At 40.1% G+C, this 22,021-nt stretch overlaps 1 long non-coding RNA gene across 2 annotated transcripts in view; it reads right to left on the reverse strand.

The window, feature by feature from the left end:
• Positions 1-484: 484 nt before the first annotated feature.
• LOC127106667 (uncharacterized) overlaps positions 485-22,021 on the reverse strand; it is a 41,068-nt gene continuing 19,531 nt past the window's right edge. The window contains exons 2-5 of one of the 2 annotated variants that reach the window (XR_007795444.1): positions 1,290-1,385; positions 1,063-1,163; positions 754-963; positions 485-662 (exon numbers count right to left, since the gene is read on the reverse strand). This is a non-coding gene — a long non-coding RNA (uncharacterized LOC127106667). Of the gene's footprint in view, positions 663-753; positions 964-1,062; positions 1,164-1,289; positions 1,513-22,021 lie in introns of those variants that run through there. The other variant, XR_007795443.1, reaches the window with a different exon arrangement.

Consider the following 22,021-nt stretch of genomic DNA (forward strand, 5'->3'; position numbering starts at 1 on the left):
CAACTGCTGAGTTTTCTGTGATGAAGACAGCTTGCAGTTTTGCATTGCCGCACATTATGGGTTGGGATCGTCTAACTAATCAGAAACCAAGTGAGACAGTAAGCTTTCAACCAAATCGGCAGTTGGGTGGGACAGTTGGCTTTCAACTGAAGATGAGCCCACAGATTTTAGACTTGGAATGGCTAGCACCACTTGCTCACGACATGTTAAGATGGCAACCTGAAAGAAGTTACGAGCAGATGAGTTTTGTTTCAAGGACAAACGTGTTGCTCGTACAAATTCTTCACTTCACAAATCAAGAAAAAACAGAAGATGACTATAGCAGACAAGTGAGAAAAAACCAGAAGTGACAAATGCAGTTAGAAAATCATAAGCCGTGAACACACCATGGTCAGGATCAAACGCTATACTTACATTGGCCATATGCAAGGGTAGCAGCAGTTGGTTCATTGATCATCTGCATTCAAGCTTGCAATAACACCAGTATTTATATTGGCTTTTCGCTGAGAATCTTTGAAATAGGCCGGAACTGTAATCACTGCATTTTTGATAGGTGTCTCCAAAGTCTCTCTGCGTTTTCCCGCATGTTTGCGAGGATCATAGATAATATTTCCTCTGGAGAAAAAGGTTTTTCTTCACCCCTGTGATAACCGAAATCATTCCTGCATAAAAAAATTGATCAGGATATTTTGAAAATCCATGTTATGGCTACAGCAGGAGGTACCAGTCTAAAAGAGGACATAATGCACTTACCTCAACCAGTTCATCTGCTCGTCGGTGCCGCAGGGAGGTTACCGGCATGCTTTTGGAGATGGATCAGCCTGAAGTTTTGCATTCGATAGAATCACCTGATGCTCTCAAGGCTAAAGTTGCTAAAGCCATGGATGTCCTGAGAAATGTTTCCCAACAAGGCAATAGTCCAACGGATCAACTAGCTTCACGTTCCCTCACCTCCAATCTTCACTGCAGTAAACAAAATAATTACCAAACTGTAGAAATTGCAAAAATTCCCAAATTTGGAATTAAGACAAAATTCAAGGAGAAAGTTCATGCTCAGATTACCGTTCCGATTCTAGCATCAAAAAGGCCACTTAAATTTCTGAGCACCAAAAGGAACTTTGCAGAGTAACTTCTTGTAACACCCAAAGATACCTATTCAAACCCTAATCAGGAGAGATAAAAGGGGAAGAGAAGAAATCAGTAAGGGGGGAGGAAAAACGAAAAAATTGAGAGAGGGAGGCGGCCAAACAGAAAACCCTAAATAAAAAAAAAATCAATCAAGAACAAACCTTTTGAAGAGGCGAAAGGGGGGAGGTTTGAAGCTTCATCGTCTCCGTAGTTTTCACCAAAGGTGAGGCTTTTTTTCTTCTTGTTTCTCTTTAAACCTTGGACCTTTGCGTTATAGGATGAGAGAAGTGAAGAGCGGCGGTGAGTGAGAGAGGTGAGTTAGAGTGAAGGCTGAGAGCAATACTGAGCCAGTGAGAGCGTGATGCTCTGATACGAGTGTGATGTTTGCTATTGTGAACGTAAACCCACGATTTGTTTTCATAGCTTATTTGCATAAGCGCTTCTCACTTTGAGTTATTTTCGTAACTTATTTGCATAAGCATTTTTTTGGCATCGTATTGAATACTGACTCATGGGGGTTTGGGTTTGGTTTGAACTAAAGCCCAAACAGACTACTCCCTGCAATTAGCTTTTGATTGAAATTTAGAATTTTTCTTAAGTATATAATAGGCTAATTAAGAATATTAGGTAATTAGTTTAGAATATCAATTAGGGATTTGAATATTAGATTTTTTAGGATATAAATAGAATTTTAAAATTAGATTTAGGTTTAGAGTAAAATAATATTGGTTTAGAATATTAGATTTTTTAGGATATAATTAGAAATTTAAAATTAGATTTAGGTTTAGAATAAAATAATATTAGTTTAGAATATTAGATTTTTTAGGATATAATTAGAATTTTAAAATTAGATTTAGGTTTAGTGTAAAATAATATTGGTTTAGAATATTAGATTTTTTAGGATATAATTAGAAATTTAAAATTAGATTTAGGTTTAGAATAAAATTATATTAGTTTAGAATATTAGATTTTTTAGGATATAATTAGAAATTTAAAATTAGATTTAGGTTTAGTGTAAAATAATATTGGTTTAGAATATTAGATTTTTTAGGATATAATTAGAAATTTAAAATTAGATTTAGGTTTAGAATAAAATAATATTAGTTTAGAATATTAGATTTTTTAGGATATAATTAAAAATTTAAAATTAGATTTAGGTTTAGAGTAAAATAATATTAGTTTAGAATATTAGATTTTTTTAGGATCATAATTAGGAGTTAATCTGATTAATTAGGATTTTTAATTTTGATTAGTTTAATTAGGTTTAATTAGGGTAGTCCAACAGTTTCTTATTTATTAGTTTTTTTTTTTATTTTTAATTCTTTTTTAATTTATCTTAGCTTATATATTTAAGTTAGTACTAAAATGACAATTAGTTGGTTAGTTGTCTGGTGGAGGGGAGTGGTGTTTAGGTGTTTAGTGTAGTGGGTTTGATTCCTCTATGGGTAGTTTTGTTTTGAACATTTTCTTTTATATTTATGCTTTATTACTCATTGTTTTTTATTATTGTTTAATAATATAGATTTGTTTTTCTTTTAATTGCATCATGTGTTCGAAACCATTTGAAAACTATAAAAATCATACTTTTCTCGATTTAATATCGAGCCCATTTTTCACACCCTTGTAAGTCGATTGCTTTTTTAAGCATCGCCGTCAACCTCACATAGCTTACTCTTGGGCTTTCTTACAATGAGTCGGTTCTCTTGCACTTACACTCATGCATTATTTGTTTGGGTCCGATTTATTTATTTCATAATTTTTTTATCCTCATTTGACAAAATGTACCCCACTACCCCGATGTGTAATAATCTTGTACTATTTTATTTCTTTATTGTTTGGTTGTTTAGTTAGCTACTAACACAAGAATAAAATCAACAAATTTCAAAAAAATACAAAAAATTATGACTCGATCCAACGTCGAGTGTTTTTCTCAATAAACAAATCAACTCATTCCTCCCTTATATTCCGTTTCTCTCAAACTTCATCAAATGCTTGATCCAACGTCAAGCCATTTTTTCTAATAAAAACTCAAAAAATATTAATTCATATTCAAGACTTTTTCAATAAATGTGGAAATGGAACGTGGTGTATACCACGCACTCCTGAGACTAGGATTCGAGATGTATATCTCGCCAATCCTAGCTCTCGCCATCATCCAAGTTTATCTACTTTATTTTCTCTCAAACACTCATTCAAATTTCTCTTAAACGTCCATCAATACTTGATCTAGGTCAAGTTATTTTCACAGCAAAGTCCAAAATACTTAATTCCTATCTTAACCTCTTTCAATAAAGATGGAAATGGAACATGGTATATACCATGCACTCCTGAGGCTAGGATTCGAGATGTATATCTCGCTCATCCAAGTTCTCGCCATCACTCAAAATACATCCAACCAATCAAACTCTTTCTCGCCGCCGTGCGATTAATCAAAAACCTTTTTCATAAACGAAAGGTATCTTGTCTTAAGTGATATAAAACAATGTTTCGGCCACGATTGTTGAGTAGAGATAAATGACGCTTTTTCCGAATGTAGATTTATAAATCCGTTCGATGTGTGGTATGCGTCCACTCCTCATCTGTTTTGGGTAAAACAATGTTTTCGTCGATTAATACAGTATAGCTTTCGCTAAAATCGACCAACCAACAAACATTTTCTACCCAGAACTACGTAAGCCTTGATTTCTCTTTTGAGATACGTAGGAGCAGGATTTTTAAATCTTGTCAGGCCCACTAATAAAAAACTTAGGTTTAGTCCTTCGTTAAAAAATCCAAAAACATTTCTTCTCTCTTTTATTCTTTCTTTCCCACCCAATAATTCGAAAAGCCTAACATTTCAAACTAACATTAACGCACACAACCGACCTAATGGTTCCCGTTGAGTACAACGGACGTGAGGGGTGCTAATACCTTCCCCTTGCGTAATCGACTCCCAAACCCTGATATTGGTTGCGATGACCATATCTTATCCTTTCTTTTGTCTTGGGTTTTATCGATATTTTCCCTTTCCTTTTTAGGAATAAATAAAGTTCGGTGGCGACTCTGTTCAGTCCATCATTGCGAGCGTGCGATCGCGCTTCGCTTTGTAGTCGTATCCCCATTTTTTCGAGGTGCGACACTCCCCATCCATTGTTCTAAGCATCAAAGCACCGCCTCGTAGTTTGGAGTCCACTTGCCCCTGGAATCGGGCGCGAAAGACAAGACTTTCTTGAGCACGAGGTCGCCTTCTCTGAACACACGAGGCTTGACCTTCTTATCGAATGCTTTCTTCATTCTCTACTGATATAACTGACCATGACACATGGCAGTTAATCGCTTCTCTTCAATCAAATTCAACTGGTCATAACGACTCTGAATCCATTCAGCATCAGTCAACTTGGCTTCCATCAAGACTCTCATTGATGGGATCTCCACCTCTACTGGGAGAACGGCTTCCATGCCATAAACAAGAGAGAAAGGGGTTGCCCCTGTTGAAGTGCGTACAGATGTACGATATCCATGCAAAGCAAATGGCAGTATCTCATGCCAATCTTTGTACGTGACAGTCATCTTCTGGATAATCCTCTTGATATATTGTTATTAGCAGCTTCAACAGCCCCATTCATCTTAGGTCTGTAGGGAGAGGAATTATGGTGTGCAATCTTGAATTCAGCGCACATTTCATCCATCATCTTGTTGTTCAGATTAGATCCATTATCAGTAATGATCCTCTCTGGCACACCATAACGGCAAATCAGCTGGCTCTTGATAAACTTCACGACCACCTGCCTGGTTACATTCGCGTACGAAGCGGCTTGAACCCATTTGGTGAAGTAATCAATTGCTACGAGAATAAACCGATGTCCGTTAGACACTTTCGGCTCAATCATGCCAATCATGTCGATTCCCCACATAGAGAAAGGCCATGGTGATGAAATCACATTCAGGAGTGTCGGAGGAATATGAATCTTATCCGCATAAATTTGACACTTGTGACATTTCTTCACATACTTGCAACAGTCAGACTCCATTGTCAGCCAATAGTAGCCTGCTCTCAACATTTTCTTAGCCATGGCATGTCCATTGGAATGAGTATCAAATGAACCCTCATGGACCTCAGTCATCAATAGGTTTGCTTCGTGTCTATCCACGCATCTGAGCAAAACCATATCGAAATTTCTCTTATACAACACTTCACCACTGAGGTAGAAACTGCCTGACAACCTTCTCAAAGTTTTCCTATCTTTCACAGATGCCCCAGACGGGTAGACCTGGTTCTGGAGGAAATTCTTGATATCAAAATACCAAGGCTTGTCATCTTTCACTTCTTCGATTGCAAATGTGTGAGCTGGTCTGTCCAAGCACATCACAGTAATGTTGGGGACTTCATTCCACCATCTGACCACAATCATGGAAGCAAGCGTAGCAAGAGCGTCTGCCATCCGATTATCCTCTCGAGGAATATGATAAAATTCAACTTCTGTGAAGAACGTTGAAATCCTCCTTGCGTAATCTCTGTATGGAATGAGACCTGGCTGATTCGTCTCCCATTCACCCTTGATCTGATTGACAACTAAAGCTGAATCACCATAGACATCAAGATATTTGATTCTCAAATCAATGCATTCTTCAAGTCCCATAATACAGGCTTCATACTCTGCCATATTATTCGTGCATTTGAAAGTTAGCCTTGCTGTAATAGGAATGTGTGAACCTTGGGGAGTAATGATCACTGCCCCAATTCCATTTCCATACTGATTAACAGCGCCATCAAACACCATCGTCCATCTGGAACCAGGTTCTGGACCTTCATCAAGTGTAGGCTCATCGCAATCTTTCATCTTCAGATACATAATTTCCTCGTCAGGGCTGGTGCGCTAAATGGTCAGCCAAGATACTACCTTTGATAGCTTTCTGAGCTCGATACTCAATATCATACTCAGACAACAGCATCTGCCAACGGGCAATCCTCCCAGTTAAAGCAGGCTTCTCGAAGATATACTTAATTGGATCCATTTTGGATATCAACCAAGTTGTATGATTTATCATGTACTGGCGCAAACGCTTAGCAGCCCAAGCCAAAGCACAGCACGTCTTCTCAAGCATGGAGTACCGAGACTCACAATCAGTAAACTTCTTACTGAGGTAGTAGATAGCAAATTCCTTCTTCCCTGATTTATCTTGTTGACCGAGTACACAACCCATCGAGTCTTCAAGAACTGTTAAGTACATAATCAGAGGTCTTCCTTCCACAGGCGGAGAAAAGATTGGAGGTTCAGACAGATACTCTTTGATACTGTCGAAAGCTTTCTGGCAGTCCTCGGTCCAATCATGAGACTGATCTTTCTGGAGGAGCTTGAATATCGGCGCATATGTGGCAGTCATGTGGGATATAAATCTGGAAATGTAGTTCAAGCGGACAAGAAAACCTCGGACTTGCTTCTCAGTTTTGGGTGCGGGCATCTCTTGTATTGCTTTGACCTTTGTAGGATCAACCTCAATACCTCTTTCGCTTACCACAAAACCCAACAACTTGCCGGAACGCATTCCAAAATTACATTTGTTCGGATTCAGGCGAAGTTTGAACTTCCTCAGACGCTGAAAAAGCTTCAACAAATGCTCAACATGTTCAACTTCTGTTCCGGACTTAGCAATCATATCATCGACATAGACTTCTATCTCCTTGTGCATCATGTCATGGAACAAGGTAGTCATAGCTTGTTGATACGTGGCTCCGGCGTTCTTCAAACCGAAGGGCATCACTCGATAACAGAATGTTCCCCAAGGTGTGATGAATGTTGTCTTTTCCATATCCTCTGGTGCCATCTTGATTTGATTATATCCGGAAAATCCGTCCATAAAGGAAAAGACTTTGAATTTAGCTGTATTATCTACCAACATGTTAATGTGTGGTAGAGGAAAATCATCTTTTGGACTAGCTTTATTCAAATCTCTGTAATCAACGCACATGCGGACTTTTCCGTCCTTCTTAGGAACATGCACAATATTGGCCACCCACTGAGGATATGTAGAAGTCACCAAAAACCCCGCATCAATTTGCTTCTGAACTTCCTCTTTGATCTTCACTGCCATATCTGGATGAGTTCTTCTGAGCTTCTGCTTCACAGACACGCACTCAGGCTTCAAAGGCAGGAAATGTTGCACAATATCTGTATCTAAACCCGGCATGTCTTCATAGGACCAAGCAAAGATATCTGAATATTCTCGTAGCAAACTGATCAAATCTTCCTTGACAGACCCTTCAAGAAGTGCCCCAATCTTCACCAGGCGAACACAATCCTCAGACCCCAAGTTGACTGTTTCCAAGTCTTCAAGATGCGGCTGAATGATCTTCTCTTCGTGCTCGAGGAGACGGGTAATCTCATCAGGAATCCCCTCAACGTCATCTTCTTCTGCCTCGAATACAGGGAATTCAAAATTGGGAGATGGCGTTGGATCATTATGTTCAATGGGTTTTAGGATCAACCTGCATAATGATTTTGGTTAAGGAAAAAACTTTAGAATTTACACAAGCAAATCATTATGCAGATGAAAAAAAGATCGCTTTTATTTTTTTGTTTTTATGGGTTTTTGTGATCACTGATTTCATGACGAAAAGCAAAAAGTGAAAACAAAGGAAAAACAAATGTTTAACAATGCAAAAATTGAATGAAAACATCATTGTATATATGCTTTGCCAACAATGTCATCACTTCTCCTTTTGGCATGGGAGAAGGGTTTTAAACAAGGTGAACAATTACTCTGATCTATGGATGACTGTAGGAACATCTACAGCGACCCAATTGAGGCAGACACCACCAGGAATAACAAAATTGTTCAGGTCCTCTGCATCCTCTTCCAAGATAGCAGCAGCTTCCTCTTCTTCAGGTTGATCGGCATGGATGAATCCTCCACTTGTGAACAGACCTTGCTCATTGAATGCCCCAGAACAGTAGCCAATGCCAGCCCGAGATTTGTTGTCTTTAAGTTCAATCACCTTCCCTAAACCAGCAACTGCACCACATTCAATGGCCAGCTTAGCATCACGGTAGGAAGCGAATGAAGGAGACTTCTTCTCGATTGGTTCATCAATAGATAAAGCTTGGAATGGAGTTCCAACTTCATCCTCAGCGTCAATGTACGAGAAAGAAGACAGATGGCTAACCAGGAGAGCCTTTTCTCCCCCTACCACAACCAGTTTTTAGTTTTTCACAAATTTCAGCTTCTGGTGTAGGGTGGATGTCACGGCGCCAGCCTCGTGAATCCATGGTCTGCCTAAGAGACAACTATAAGATGGGTGGATATCCATTACTTGGAAAGTAACCTGGAAACCACTTGGTCCTATCTTGATTGGGAGATCAACTTCCCCAATTACGGTCTTGCGCGACCCATCAAATGCTTTCACAACAACCCCACTCTGCCTCATAGGAGGACCTTGATATGACAATCGAGAGAGTGTGGATTTTGGCAATACATTAAGGGATGATCCAGTGTCCACCAGCACATTGGACATTGCATCAAATTTGCAATTCATGGAGATATGTAAAGCCATGTTGTGGTCTCTTCCCTCCTCAGGGAGATCAGCGTCACAAAAGCTCAAAGTGTTGCAAGCGGTGATGTTTGCAACGATGCTATCAAACTGCTCGAGGGTGACGTCGTGATCAACATACGCCAGATCCAAGACTTTCTGCAGAGACTCCCTATGGGGTTCTGAATTCAGCAATAGAGAAAGAATGGAAATCTTGGAGGGCGTGTGTAGAAGCTGATCTACAATGTTGTACTCACTCTTCCTGATGAGCCTCAGCATCTCATCAGATTCTTCATCAACAATGCCACTTGGGCCAACTGAAGAAACAGGAGTCTTTTGTACGGAGGAGGATGGTTTGGCAACATCAAGTTCCGGATTCTGAACTTTCACAGTTGTCCCCACAGGACGCTCAACAGTATCAGAAGCAATAGCCTTTGGAGGCGTAGAAAATACACGACCACTTCGGGTCAATCCACTGACATCAGCGATAGTGGTTACGGAAGTGGAAGGTAAAGGCACTTCGACCCCATCTTGTACAGCAACAGGGTTGTATCTGAACGGCACAGCTTTATCAGATGAATACGGCACAGGGCCGACAGGTTTAATGACCAGAGAAGGGGAAGCCTTAGGCTTGTTGCTATTGTAAAGAATAACAACCGGTTCTGGAAGCTTGAACACTGGTGAAATCACATTCACTTCAGGTTCGACTTCATCAACATTGCGATTCTGCAGAATCTCAATGGTACCTTCATTCAACATCTTCTGAAGCTCTCTGCGGACCTGGTCGCAACCCAAGCGATTAACCGAGCAGACGCGACACTTGTCGTGGTTATGCTCCAAGTAGCTGTACTGACACAGCATCCTATGTAATTCAACCAACGACTGCCTGATGTGGCTTACATATCTAACCTTGTACTTCCCAAGGCATTCCTGAATCATATTAACAGACTTCCCATGCGCAGGCAATGGGTTCTTGGTGACATTCGGGCCTGAATCTTCAAAGCTCAGAATCCCAGATCTCATAAGGTCTTGAACCTTAGTCTTGAGTGGGTAGCAATTTTCTACATTATGGCCCGGAGCACCGGAATGGTAGACACAATGCTGGTCTGGTTTATACCACCATTGTGGATTTACAGGAATGGCAGGAGGATCCCTGGGAGAAACCAATTTCCTTTTCAACAAGGAAGGATAAAGCTCTGCATATGTCATAGGAATTGGATCGAAGCTGATTCTCTTCCTATCATAATTCACGTTAGCTTGATTGGTTGTACTTCCACGAGGCTGGTAATCCTGTTGCTGTGGACGTTGTTGTTGTTGTTGGTAGTGCGGCTGTTGATATTGTTGCTGATGCTGATATTGTTGATGTTGATATTGTTGAGCATTATCTTTAAAAACAGGTGCTATATGAGCCACCTCGTGCTGATGACCGGCACGACGTGCAGGCTTCCTCTGAACAGAGGGTCTTCTATGCTTAGGCTGAGACTGCACAGCGTGTGCTTCCCCTTCCTTCCTCTTAAACGCCCCATATCGTTTAGAGGAGGAGCTATCATCCTTTGCCAACCGTCCTTCACGGACACCTTCTTCGAGACGCATCCCCAAGTTCACCATCTCGGTGAAATCAGAGGGAGCGCTTGCTACCATCCGCTCATAATAAAATGAGCCAAGAGTCTTCAGAAAGATCTTGGTCATTTCCTTCTCTTCTAGTGGTGGAGTGATCTGAGCTGCCAGCTCTCGCCATCTCTGGGCGTACTCCTTGAACGATTCTTTGTTCTTCTGCGACATGGACCTGAGTTGATCTCGGTCAGGCGCCATATCGACGTTGTACTTATATTGCTTGACGAAAGCTACGCCAAGGTCGTTGAAGGATCTGATGTTGGCACTGTCCAAGCTCATGTACCATCTGAGCGCGGCACCGGATAGACTGTCTTGGAAATAATGAATCAGAAGTTGATCATTATCAGTCTGAGTTGACATCTTCCTAGCGTACATGACCAGGTGAGCAAGTGGACAGGTGTTCCCCTTGTACTTTTCAAAGTCCGGGACCTTGAATTTGATCGGTATCTTCACATCGGGAACTAAGCAGAGCTCGGCAGCAGACTTTCCGAATAGGTCTTTACCTCGAAGGGTCCTCAATTCCTTTCTCAGCTCATGGAATTGGTCGTTCATAGCGTCCATCTTTTCATGAACATCCGTGCCCTCAGATGGCTCGGAGTGGTAGATGGTGTCGTCTACCCTGGGCATGGTATGCACGACAGGAGGAGCGGCGACAGGGACCGGGCTAGATGCCGGCATGTGAGCAAAGGTTGGCGCTGGCAGATCAGGCATAAAACCTTGCGGCATTCCCCAAGGAAAACCGGGTGGCATAGCATTGGGCGCATGAGTGATGACTGGCACTGTTGAAGTGGCTACCTCTGATATGATCGTCCTTTGAGCAGGAGTTGCAGGCGGCGGAGTAGGTTGATTCTGAGCAGCAAGGAGTTGCTCCATCAAAGCGCCAAGTCTGGCGACCTCTTCCTTCAATTCTCGGTTCTCTTGTTCTAACTGCTCCATGACTCTTGCAGAATTGACCCGCGTATAATACCGGTGAGTCAGCTTGTCTTCAAAATAAATGAAGAACAGAGGTTAAGACAAGAAGACCAGAAAAGGAGTACCTGTTTATGCAAAGATGATGCATGAAATGCTTGTGCAAATGCTTTGTTTTCAAGGAACCCTTAGGGTATTATTTGCAATATTTTGAAGGATTAAAGCATTTTAATTTTTTCTGGAAAACATTTCATTCAATACATCAAGACAAAGAAATACAGCATTTTTAATTATTACAAAGAGAAAAGGTAAATGACATCCTATGGATCCCTAGAAGCTCGGGATGCTGGAAGACGAGAAGTGCACAACTTCTTGATCTCTCTCTCATAGGCCGCCTCCATGTCTGCTTTCTCCTTTGCAAGTCGATCGTACTTCCTCTTCCAGAATTTGGAAGACTGAGGAAGCAGAGAAGTCCAAGCGTCGTTCGGATCGTCGATCACTCGGTGCTCGAGGAATTCAATCATAGCGTCCTTCTCCTTGAGCTGCTGCAGCAACTCCTCCCTTTCACGGATCCAAGCACGCGAAAGGTCTTCTTCTCTCAACTCCTCTACACGTTGGGTAGGGAGGGTTGATGGCCCAGCCACATCCAACGGTGTAGGTCTTGGATAGTCGTACGGCATCAAGTAGACGGCAGCCGTCTGTCGGACCCAAGAGGTGTATAGCTCCAAAGCAATGCAGTTCTTTGGACCCAACTCGTTCCTACTTTTCTTGCGAATACTGCGCCAAGCACGGACAAATCTGGCTTTCAGGCCTTGGGGATCTTTACCCTCCTGAAAGAATACACCTTCTAACAGAATGTTATTAGGTTTATCCTTTAGGGGGAACCCAAGCTGACGTCGTACGAGAATGGGATTGTAGCTGATCCCACCACATGTGCCAAGAAGAGGCACATTAGGGAATTCACCATAATAGTCGATGATCTGGACGGTATCATACACGCGATCATACCAGGTGATATCATCTTTGGTGAGAGACATGAGTCTCTGAGACCACCGTAGACATCCCTGGTTCTCCTTGAAAGCAACTGTCTGCGGCAAGTACGAAATAAACCACTTGTACAACAGGGGTAGACAGCAGACAATGACTCCTCCATTCTTCGTATTCCTCAGGTGCAAGGAGACATATGTATCGCCCAACAAAGTCGGAACGGGATTAAGAACTGAGAAGATCCTAATGGCGTTCATGTCCACGAACTTGTCGAAGTTGGGAAATAACACTAATCCATAGATGAGCAGCACAAATAGAGCCTCAAAGGCATCCTCACTCATGGCCTTCCCATAGAAGGTAGCTTGGGCAATGAGGAACTCGGAAGGAAAACCCTGAATTCCGACTTTGGTAGTCAGATTAGCTCTAATCAGATCCTCATCTATGTGCAATAGACTAGTAATCTCTCGAGCAGATGGAATATCCTCTAGGCCACTGAACGGCACTTGATCCAGAATCGGAATCCCAATGAGATGAGAATACTCCTCCAAAGTCGGCAACAGCTGGAAGTCCGGAAATAAGAAGTAGTGATGCAACGGATCGTAGAACTGAGCCAAGGTACTCATCAACCCTTCGTCAACCTGAGTAGTGAGTAGAGGTAGAAGCTTCCCATAGCGAGCTTTAAAACCCAAGGGATCTAATACATACGATGTCAGATTCCTTAACTCTTTTCCATGTTTGAAAATTTTGCAAATAACCCTTTAAGTTCCTTGAAAATTTTCTTTTTCTGATGACATGAATGCGGATGAATGCGTGAATGCATGAATGCAACAAACACACCCAAGGATCAAGCAAGTCACACCAAACAAAGGTCATGGGAAAGCTCAATGTATCCCTAATATCAATCATCAATTTTGGTGGATTTAGGTTTTCACCTTATCGACACCCAAGTTCCATTGATATTAACGGTACATGAACCGGCTCGAACATCCTTAATATCAACCATCTGTTTTGGTGGATTTAGGTTTTACACCTGATCCAGGTTCCATTGATAATAAGGTTGTCTGAACGACTCAACCACGAATCACGGGTTTGTTGAGAGTCACGAGCATGGAGTCTCGGTTAAGAACCACCCAAAGGGAGTGTACTAGGGTTTAAACCTGCCAGACATGTTCTACCAGAGGTTTCCATAATCATCGTTCCATCTTTCGGATATTATCGGAGGAACGAATACTCGTATTCCAAGAATATTCTCAAGAGAAACTCTTATGAGTGTAGTATCGCGTAACAATCGTATCAGAACTGACATCTGAACGACCTCCGCACTACAGTCCTAAAAATAGGCCAATATGGGTTTGGTAAACTAAGGTCCTTGGCTTCTGCGGCACATGATTGAAAGAATAATGCCTAACCACAAATAACTTGTGTGACATTATTAATCCAACATGACCTCCACCAAGTGAATGGACTCGCAAGTCAACTGGCTAAGGAATACTCCACACCAGTCAACAAGACTATGCCATTCTCCTATCCTAGAGTGCACTCGAGTTCGGGTATAGAACTCATCTCACAGATCACCAAAGCAAACAGCAATTGTATATCAAGCAATTCAAACATTACAATCAATACAGTCATCCCAAATTGTACAAAAATATGTCAAATAACAAATAATAATATATCACACAACAAAGGTGAAAAGTAGGCAATACCACCAAGGATGTTAGTCCCCAGCAGAGTCGCCACTTTTCTGTAGCGGTGTATTCGTCGCTATATGATCTATTGATTAAATCATAAGCAAGGTATACAAAGATTTCGAGTCGCCACCGCACTTTTATTTATCCAAAGGACTGGCTAAAAAGAGAACAAAAGCCTAAGAAGTTTTACGCGTAGAAAACTAATAAAAAGATCAGAGAGTCTGGGTAAGGGGTAAATTACGCAATGGGAAGGTGTTAGGCACCCATCACGTCCTAGGTACTCCTACGGAGCCCTTTTCACACTTGTTGTATTAAATTGTTATTTGTTATGACATAAGTATTGTGCAAACATGATTGGGATGATGAGAAAAGAATATACAATTTTATTATTTTGTGTTCGAACGGATGAACCCGTTGCCTACGTACCTTCCATCAATGGTAAGGATCAAAACGCCGTAGTTCGGCTAAAAGATTTCCAAAAGTTAGTGGATTCAATTTTAAACACAAGCCCTAAGGTCTTACGTTATCCACGGGAGAAAACTCAACCTTATACAAACAACAAGTCCACCATGTGAGAAAAGCTTCAACTTGCTAGTGAGGGGTTAACCCTATAATAAGCAAGGAAGACTTACAATTCAATCAACTAAGGACAAATAGGTGAGATTTACATCAACCAACTAGGATAAATCAAACCTATAGCTCATGTATGAAAACTTAGCAAGGATGGACAAAACCAAAACAATTGAATGGGTGAAGTTAATTGATTATGATTATGAAAGTAGAGTCAAAGTATGATTAAGATTAATTCAAAGAAGTATTATGAAATGGAGTTAGAAAAAAGTCAAGGACTTGGGGTCCAGGTTTTTAATTTAAAAGCATGAGGATGTTTGACAATATCTATCTCAAATTTGAAAGTAAGGTGTGAAAAGGTTTAGGACATAATGGGGATGAATGGATGAGGATGGATTGTAAAACTTCTTAGAAGGTTCACCTCTTGAAATAATATAGAAGATGATTCAAGTGTGTCCTTTGGAATAAGCAATGAATAATAACAAACAATCAAAGCAAAGGATGAAAGTTAACAAAAGCGGATACCGGATGCCAATCACTGGGCTTATACCAATCTCCTAAAACAGAACTGGATATCAGAGGACACTTTATGGACTTATACTAATCTCCTCAATCAAAGAAACAAACCAAATGGATACTGGGTGCCAATCTATCTGGGCTTATACCAATCTCCAACAACAAAGACAACATTTGGATGTCAGATGTCAATTTATTTGGGCTTACTCTAAACTCCCACATATGATCATAGGAAAACAAATGCCAAATTACACGGACTTACAATTGCATCCTCACATACAATCAAACAATGCAACATATGATCATAGGAAAGCAAATGCCAACTTACAGGGACTTATAATTGCATCCTCACATACAATCAAACAAATGCATCAAGCAAAGATAAGATGAGTGACCAATGAAATGGTCTTATACTCACTTCCATATCATAGGAACAATGGCCAAAGGATGGTCTTACAATTGTCCTCAATGGGCAAACAACAATGATAATGTCACAAAGACAAATGGAATGATCATGCACTAATGAGCAATTAATGATGATAGATGCATAAAGCATACAAGCAAACATGTGTATATGAAGTAAGCAATCAATCAATGAAGTCATTCAGCACACACTATAACCAAGCAATTAGGCTCATACAAAGGGTAAGGCATTGAAGCCAACTGGAATAGGGTTAATGGTGCTCTTAACCTTGACATTGAGAGCCAAGGTGAAGCAGATGAAAGGATATGAGGGGTGTGCCTCATTGCTCTTATCCCTGGTCAGGGAGAGCATTTGAATATCAGAAGGTGTGGGAGTTCAGAAAGTAGGAACTCTCTCCATAGATTATTGACTCGATAGATCTTGGGTTTGGATCTCAATGCTACAACCATGTAATGGGAGCAAGGAGAAGACTCACAGAATAGCAGGATATAGGTTGCTTATCTCTTGGGTTCTACCAATTGCCTTATTAAAAGGACTTTGCCTGCTTGGGACAAAAGTAAACACACACAAGCATTGCCTCTTAAGGAGGACTTCAGACAGTTGCCTGGCCAAATAACAGGCCAGGTCTTCCAGACTACATGAAGAAAGGGATTATACCTCAATGCAAATTGCTATTTAAGCAAAGCAAAGCAAGTTCTTAAAGAACTAAGCAACTAAAGGTACCTGAAATAGTTAAACAGAATCAGTATACAACTCAAAGTTTAAATCAAAATGAGATAAAGATCAACAGTCAACACAATTGATTAAGTGTGCAATGCACAAGGCTCAAAGCATATGAGCCAAACAACCTACAAAAACAAACAAGTTAGTCATGATAAGCAATCAAGCTCAATCAATTTGTAATGATCTCTTTGGGTATTTGTTGCTTAACCTGAAAACATGAACTCAAACATGAGCAACAGGACCACTAGGACAAGCCTAGGGTCAAAAGGGGAGAAGAAAGTCAAAACAGCAAGTGAAATCCAATCAAAATCATATTCAAACAATCAAGAAGCAAACCCAATTGGTTTCATGTTCATATCAATCATCATTATGATTTCATAAACATATTAGGTCAAAGCATGGCAAATGGAAGCTCATAGAAGTCAACAGCAAGACTCAACTCAAAACCAATCATAAACAATTCAAAAAAATCTCAAATAATTCATGATCAATAATAATCCATAACATGATAAGCATATAAACTTTCAGCTCATTTGGATCAAGGGAAGTTGGTCAATAAAAATCAGAAAGTCAAAGCAATTTCAAGCATGCTCGAAGAAGTCAACCAAACATGTACCAACTTCAATAAATCATAAATCAGTGACAACATATGAGAAATGAATGGGATCAAAACCATGATAAACCTTAGAATGTTTACTAATCACATGTCAAATTTCAAGTTTTTCCAATAATGTATTAGAATTTCACAAACAATATGAGAACATGTGTCACAAAAAGTCAACATATGACCAAACAGGGGAGAAAAATCCCAAACAATTAGGAAATGCCATCAATAATTCCACAAAAAATCACATGTAAACTAGACATTCCTAAGTACATTCATGCAAAAATTCAAGCCAATTTGAGTTCAAGAAGCATGGTAATGAAAATCATGAAGTTGGACATCAATGGTGTGACACAAATTGTCACACCCTAATTCAAAAAATCATAACTCACAAACCAGCAATGATAAATTCACGAACTCTATACCAAATTCACCATGAATGTGTCTAGTTTAAGCACAAAAAATTTCAAAGGCATTGGATAAAGCATCATCATTTCACAATTGATTTGGAAAAGTGTACATAGAATGAACACATGAACAAAACCCTAGCACAATTAAAAATCCATTCATGCCAAAAATCTGGAAAAATCATGATTAAAAACTAGAAATCAAGATGAACAATTTGCAAAAAGTCCCATGAATTTTGGATGAAAAATGAATGCTCTATGATTTTTGTAAGATTAGCATCAAAATGAAATAAATATTGAAGAATAACATGGATTAATGGAACAATTGGGCACGGAGTGGCATATTGGTAAGTATGTGGAACTTTTAATGAAACGCTGCGCACAGACTCAAGGCGTGTCACTCAGCCATTCGCTCATGGGCAATGGAACAGTAAGTACATGCAAAACAAGAAAACTCAGCAGCCAACGTGAATTCTGGAAATGGCAATTAGGGTTCTTATTCACTGTTCATCATCATCCCAAATCGTGAAATTTTTTTTGTCACAGAATTGAATAACAAGCATGGCATTCGAACCGTCAGACCACATACATCAACATTATAACATCCAATTTCATTAAATCGAGCTAATAGGGAAGCATCATGCAAAAACATACTTGAACATCAAATTTCAAATCAACCTAACTTTCAAAATACACAACCATTTTCCTTGGTTCAAAGCTCATTGCAATCATGGAAAAGAGATCTATAAGAAGCATAGCATGGTTTAGTGAATAGAGAGATTCGAAAATTTACCCAAAGTTGAAGAACAGTTGTGTTGCGGTTGTTGTTTGATCGTGAATGGCTGAAACAGTGGTTCTACAAGCTTCTAGAAGGTGAATGGAGGAGGGAGTTTGGCTCAGGAATGTTCAAGACAGCTCAAATCGAAAATGACCATGGAAGAGCTTTGATGTAGCAGAGTTGGATCCTTGCTTACAGCTGGGATTTGATGCTTGTAAAAGGTCCCAAATGGCTAGTAGGTGATGAAACAAACAAGCAATGGACGAGTTCTTCGAAGGTTTTTGGAAGAAAGTTCCAATGTGCAAAATGAGAGCTTGAGAGAAAAATGCAATTTGGTCTGTTTGTGAATAGTGTGGCAAGGGTTTTCAGAGAGAAAATGATGAATGTATATGTTGTTTAAGGTTTGCATTAGCTGGTTAATGGAAATGGTAATCCAAATTGCTAATGAAGTGTGTTTTTGCTAATTGACCAATTTTCACTCAAATGGCAAGGTGTGTGGTTACAGCTGCCAAAATGGGCCTCAAACATGTCCAAAATGTGTTTTCTGATCATTCTCAATTGGTAAAAGTTGTTGGAAATGGTTATTTTGCAAAGTCATTTTTCCACCTCACTTGAATTAATTCATGCTACTTCAAAAAGTGTCATTTTGATTGGTGAACTTTTGATGAATTGTGATGACAAATTTGGAAAGAGGGCATCAAACGGGACTTGTAGCAAAAAACCCCACCCAATTTGGCCAAATGGTTTGGAAGATATGGCCTTTTGAAGTTCAAAATTTTTTGAGAATGATTTGATCATAACTTGCCAACCATAAATGGGAATTGAGTGTTCTTGGACTTTTTGGAAATGGGGGAACAATATCTTCAACTTTCATGTTGGGCAAAAATTCATTTGAAGCTTGTATAATGATGTAAGTTTGAGGAGAAGAAGTTTCCATTTTTGGCAAATTCCAATTACAGGTCAACTTTCTATTTTTGGAAATTTCTTGTTTGACTTCAAAATCCTTCAATGATGATGTTTGACATGATATATGAGGCTTATATGGACATGAATGAGACCTCTCAAACCAATTCCCACCATCAAATCACTGATTAAATGCACAGTTGACCAACAGTTGACTTTGCTAGGGTTTTGGTTGACTGAACCATGTTCTGATGAATTCCAAACCCTAATCACTTGAGATCTTGATTCCAAATGATGTCACAACTCATATGAACTCTTGATAAATGATCATGGTGCCCAAATTCTTCAAGAATAGCCACCATCCATTGCTCAACGACTGATTTGATTGTTTGACTGTTGATTGCTTCAACTGCAAGTAACATGGTTAGATGACAATATTTTTGTACTTTTGGTTAGTAAACATATGAAAAGCAATGATATACAAATGCAATACATGCTTGGTGATCAAGAACCACACTCACAAGGTGACCCACCCACTAGGAGGGAAGCTAGGGCATGCAATGATCCTTGAGGCCATGATATGATATGATATGGGCCATGAGGGATCTTAGGGCCAAAATTGGGGTCTTACAGATGCCCCTATTTAAGGTCATTCTAGCCGGAGAAGTGAAGTTTAGAAATCTTCATCTCAACGCGGTAGAATGGGCTTAAATAACAGTAATGAGACAAATTTTGGTCCCTAAGAGACCTCATGATGCAAATGTATGCATGCAAAGAACACAAATTCTGTGGGGAATATAGTTCACACAGAAGAAAAGACGATCCGTCGGAGTAATACACTCACCAGAAACAGAGACTCTAACAAGACTCTTATTGGGGATAGACAAAACTGATACAGCGCGAACAAGACACGACTCTGATTAGAAGAACAAAAATCAGACTGGAGACCTCATTGGGGAGTGAAGGACTCACACTGGGTAAACGAATTCCAAAGGAAAATAAATCCATTGGAGAGACACAAGCTGACTCCTGGGGAGAAGCAAAAGGAAACTCCACTGAGGAAGCACCAAAGAAATGAGGTGTTACCGGTATAAGGGTAACAAACTCAGGAAGAATGAATATCTAAGACCGGTATAAGGGTGAGAGATATCAATCAACCAAACATCTGAGAAAGACCTGGAAAAGGTACAAAAACTCAGGAAAATCTGACTCCACAAGGGACCAAAGTCATAATAGGGAGCAGAAAGGAAGGAACACCAGAGATACCGAGGTATATAATAGGTGACCGACCGAAACGTGAATTGGTATATATGCCAAAACACTCATCATCCGAAAGGAGGGCTTAAAAAAGCAAATCGACTTACAGGATGGACATTCGAATCCACAACGGGAAAACGAATCTTACTCAACTAGGGACACAAACCCAAAGAGTGCATGAGATACAATATCCATTACCGGCAGACCGTGGATAAGAAACTCGCATGAGATATATTATCTATTACCGTCAGAACGTAGATAATAAACTCGCATGGTAAGAAACACCAGAGATACCGAAGCATATAATAGGTGATCTACCGAAAACGTGAGTTGGTATATATGCCAAAACACTCATCATCCAGAACACAAACTGGTTCAAGGATGGATATTCGATTCTACAAAGAATACGAATCTTACTCTGCGGGGAAAACAACAAAGGATGTACCCAAGAGTGAACGAGATATAATACCATTACCTTCAGAACAGGATAGAATACTCTCATGAGACATATTATCTATTACCGTCAGAACGTAGATAGTAAACTCGCATGGTAGAAAACACCAGAGACACCGAAGCATATAATAGGTGATCTACCGAAAACGTGAATTGGTATATATGCCAAAACACTCATCATCCAGAACACAAATTGGTTCAAGGATGGATATTCGATTCTACAAAGAATACGAATCTTACTCGACTGGGGAAGGTCAACAAAGGACTCCTACCAAAGAGCGCATGAGATATATTATTCATTACCGGCAGACCGTGAATAATATACTCGAAAGGAAAAGACACCAGAGATACCGAAGTATATAATAGGTGACTAACCAAAAAGAGAGACAATCGATACCAAGCATCCGGGTAAATGAAAGACAACTCAAAGGGATAGATTGCAAGCATCCGGCAATTATCCAACAACAATGAAATATTCGGTTCCACAAAGGGAAATAACGAATCTTACTCAACAAAGAAAACACAAAAGGCTTCAACAGAAGAGTGCATGAGATATATTATTCATTACCGGCAGACCGTGAATAATATACTCGCATGGAAGATTATCCACAACCGGTTACTGGGTTAATAAAGGATGATTAACCGAAAAGAAAGGCATCGGGATACCAAACTAGGTATATAATGATAACCGATCAAAGGGAGCAACAGACATTACCAACAAAGGGGGTAAATGAAAGAAGACTCGCTGGCATGCATTGATGATAATCAATGATCCGGGGAACACAATCACTGACAAAAGTGAAAGGACCCGCCGGGGATAAAATTGCTAGCATACGGCAATTATCCACAAAAGATTTGCTGGGGATACAAGTGCTTATCTGAGCAACTTATCCAAGCAAAGGAAAAATCAACATCCAGAATTAGATGGAGATAACCACAAAAATTAGGGTTTATATCTACCGAATACGAGGTAGAAAACCAACAACTCCGCGTGGGGATAGAACGAATCACAAATCCGCACGGGAAACCAAAATAGAGTTTAAAACGAACCACAAACTGCTGGAGAGCAGGAAAATAGGATCTACAACTACCGACTGTTAGGTAGAAAACCAACAACTCTGGCTGGGGAATAAAAGGTGTATAACCACAAATTCTGCCAAGAAAGCCAGGAGAAATAGGACTTATAACTACCGGTATGAGGGTAGAGGCCCGAAAAATTCCGCTGGGGAACAACCCACTAGGAAGCACCAGACACTTGACGAATAGCCAATTCGGGAATAATCCGAAAAGACAAACTGAATCAAGACATGTCCTAATGAGGATGTAACTCAAATAGGAACATCCATTCCAATATATATGTTGGAAGGAAACGGAAGAAACCGTCATCCACGAGGATATATCTCAGTGGGGAACTGCAGAAGGAAAGACAGACATTTTCTGCTTATGGGGCTGACTCTATATGGAGAGATTTATAACACCCGACATCTGCTTAGGGAAGATCTAAAAGAGATCTATATCACCCATTGCAGGAGACACAACAAATAAAAGAT

This window comes from Lathyrus oleraceus, chromosome 7 (assembly GCF_024323335.1).
Source record: "Lathyrus oleraceus cultivar Zhongwan6 chromosome 7, CAAS_Psat_ZW6_1.0, whole genome shotgun sequence".
Taxonomy (NCBI): Eukaryota; Viridiplantae; Streptophyta; class Magnoliopsida; order Fabales; family Fabaceae; genus Lathyrus; species Lathyrus oleraceus.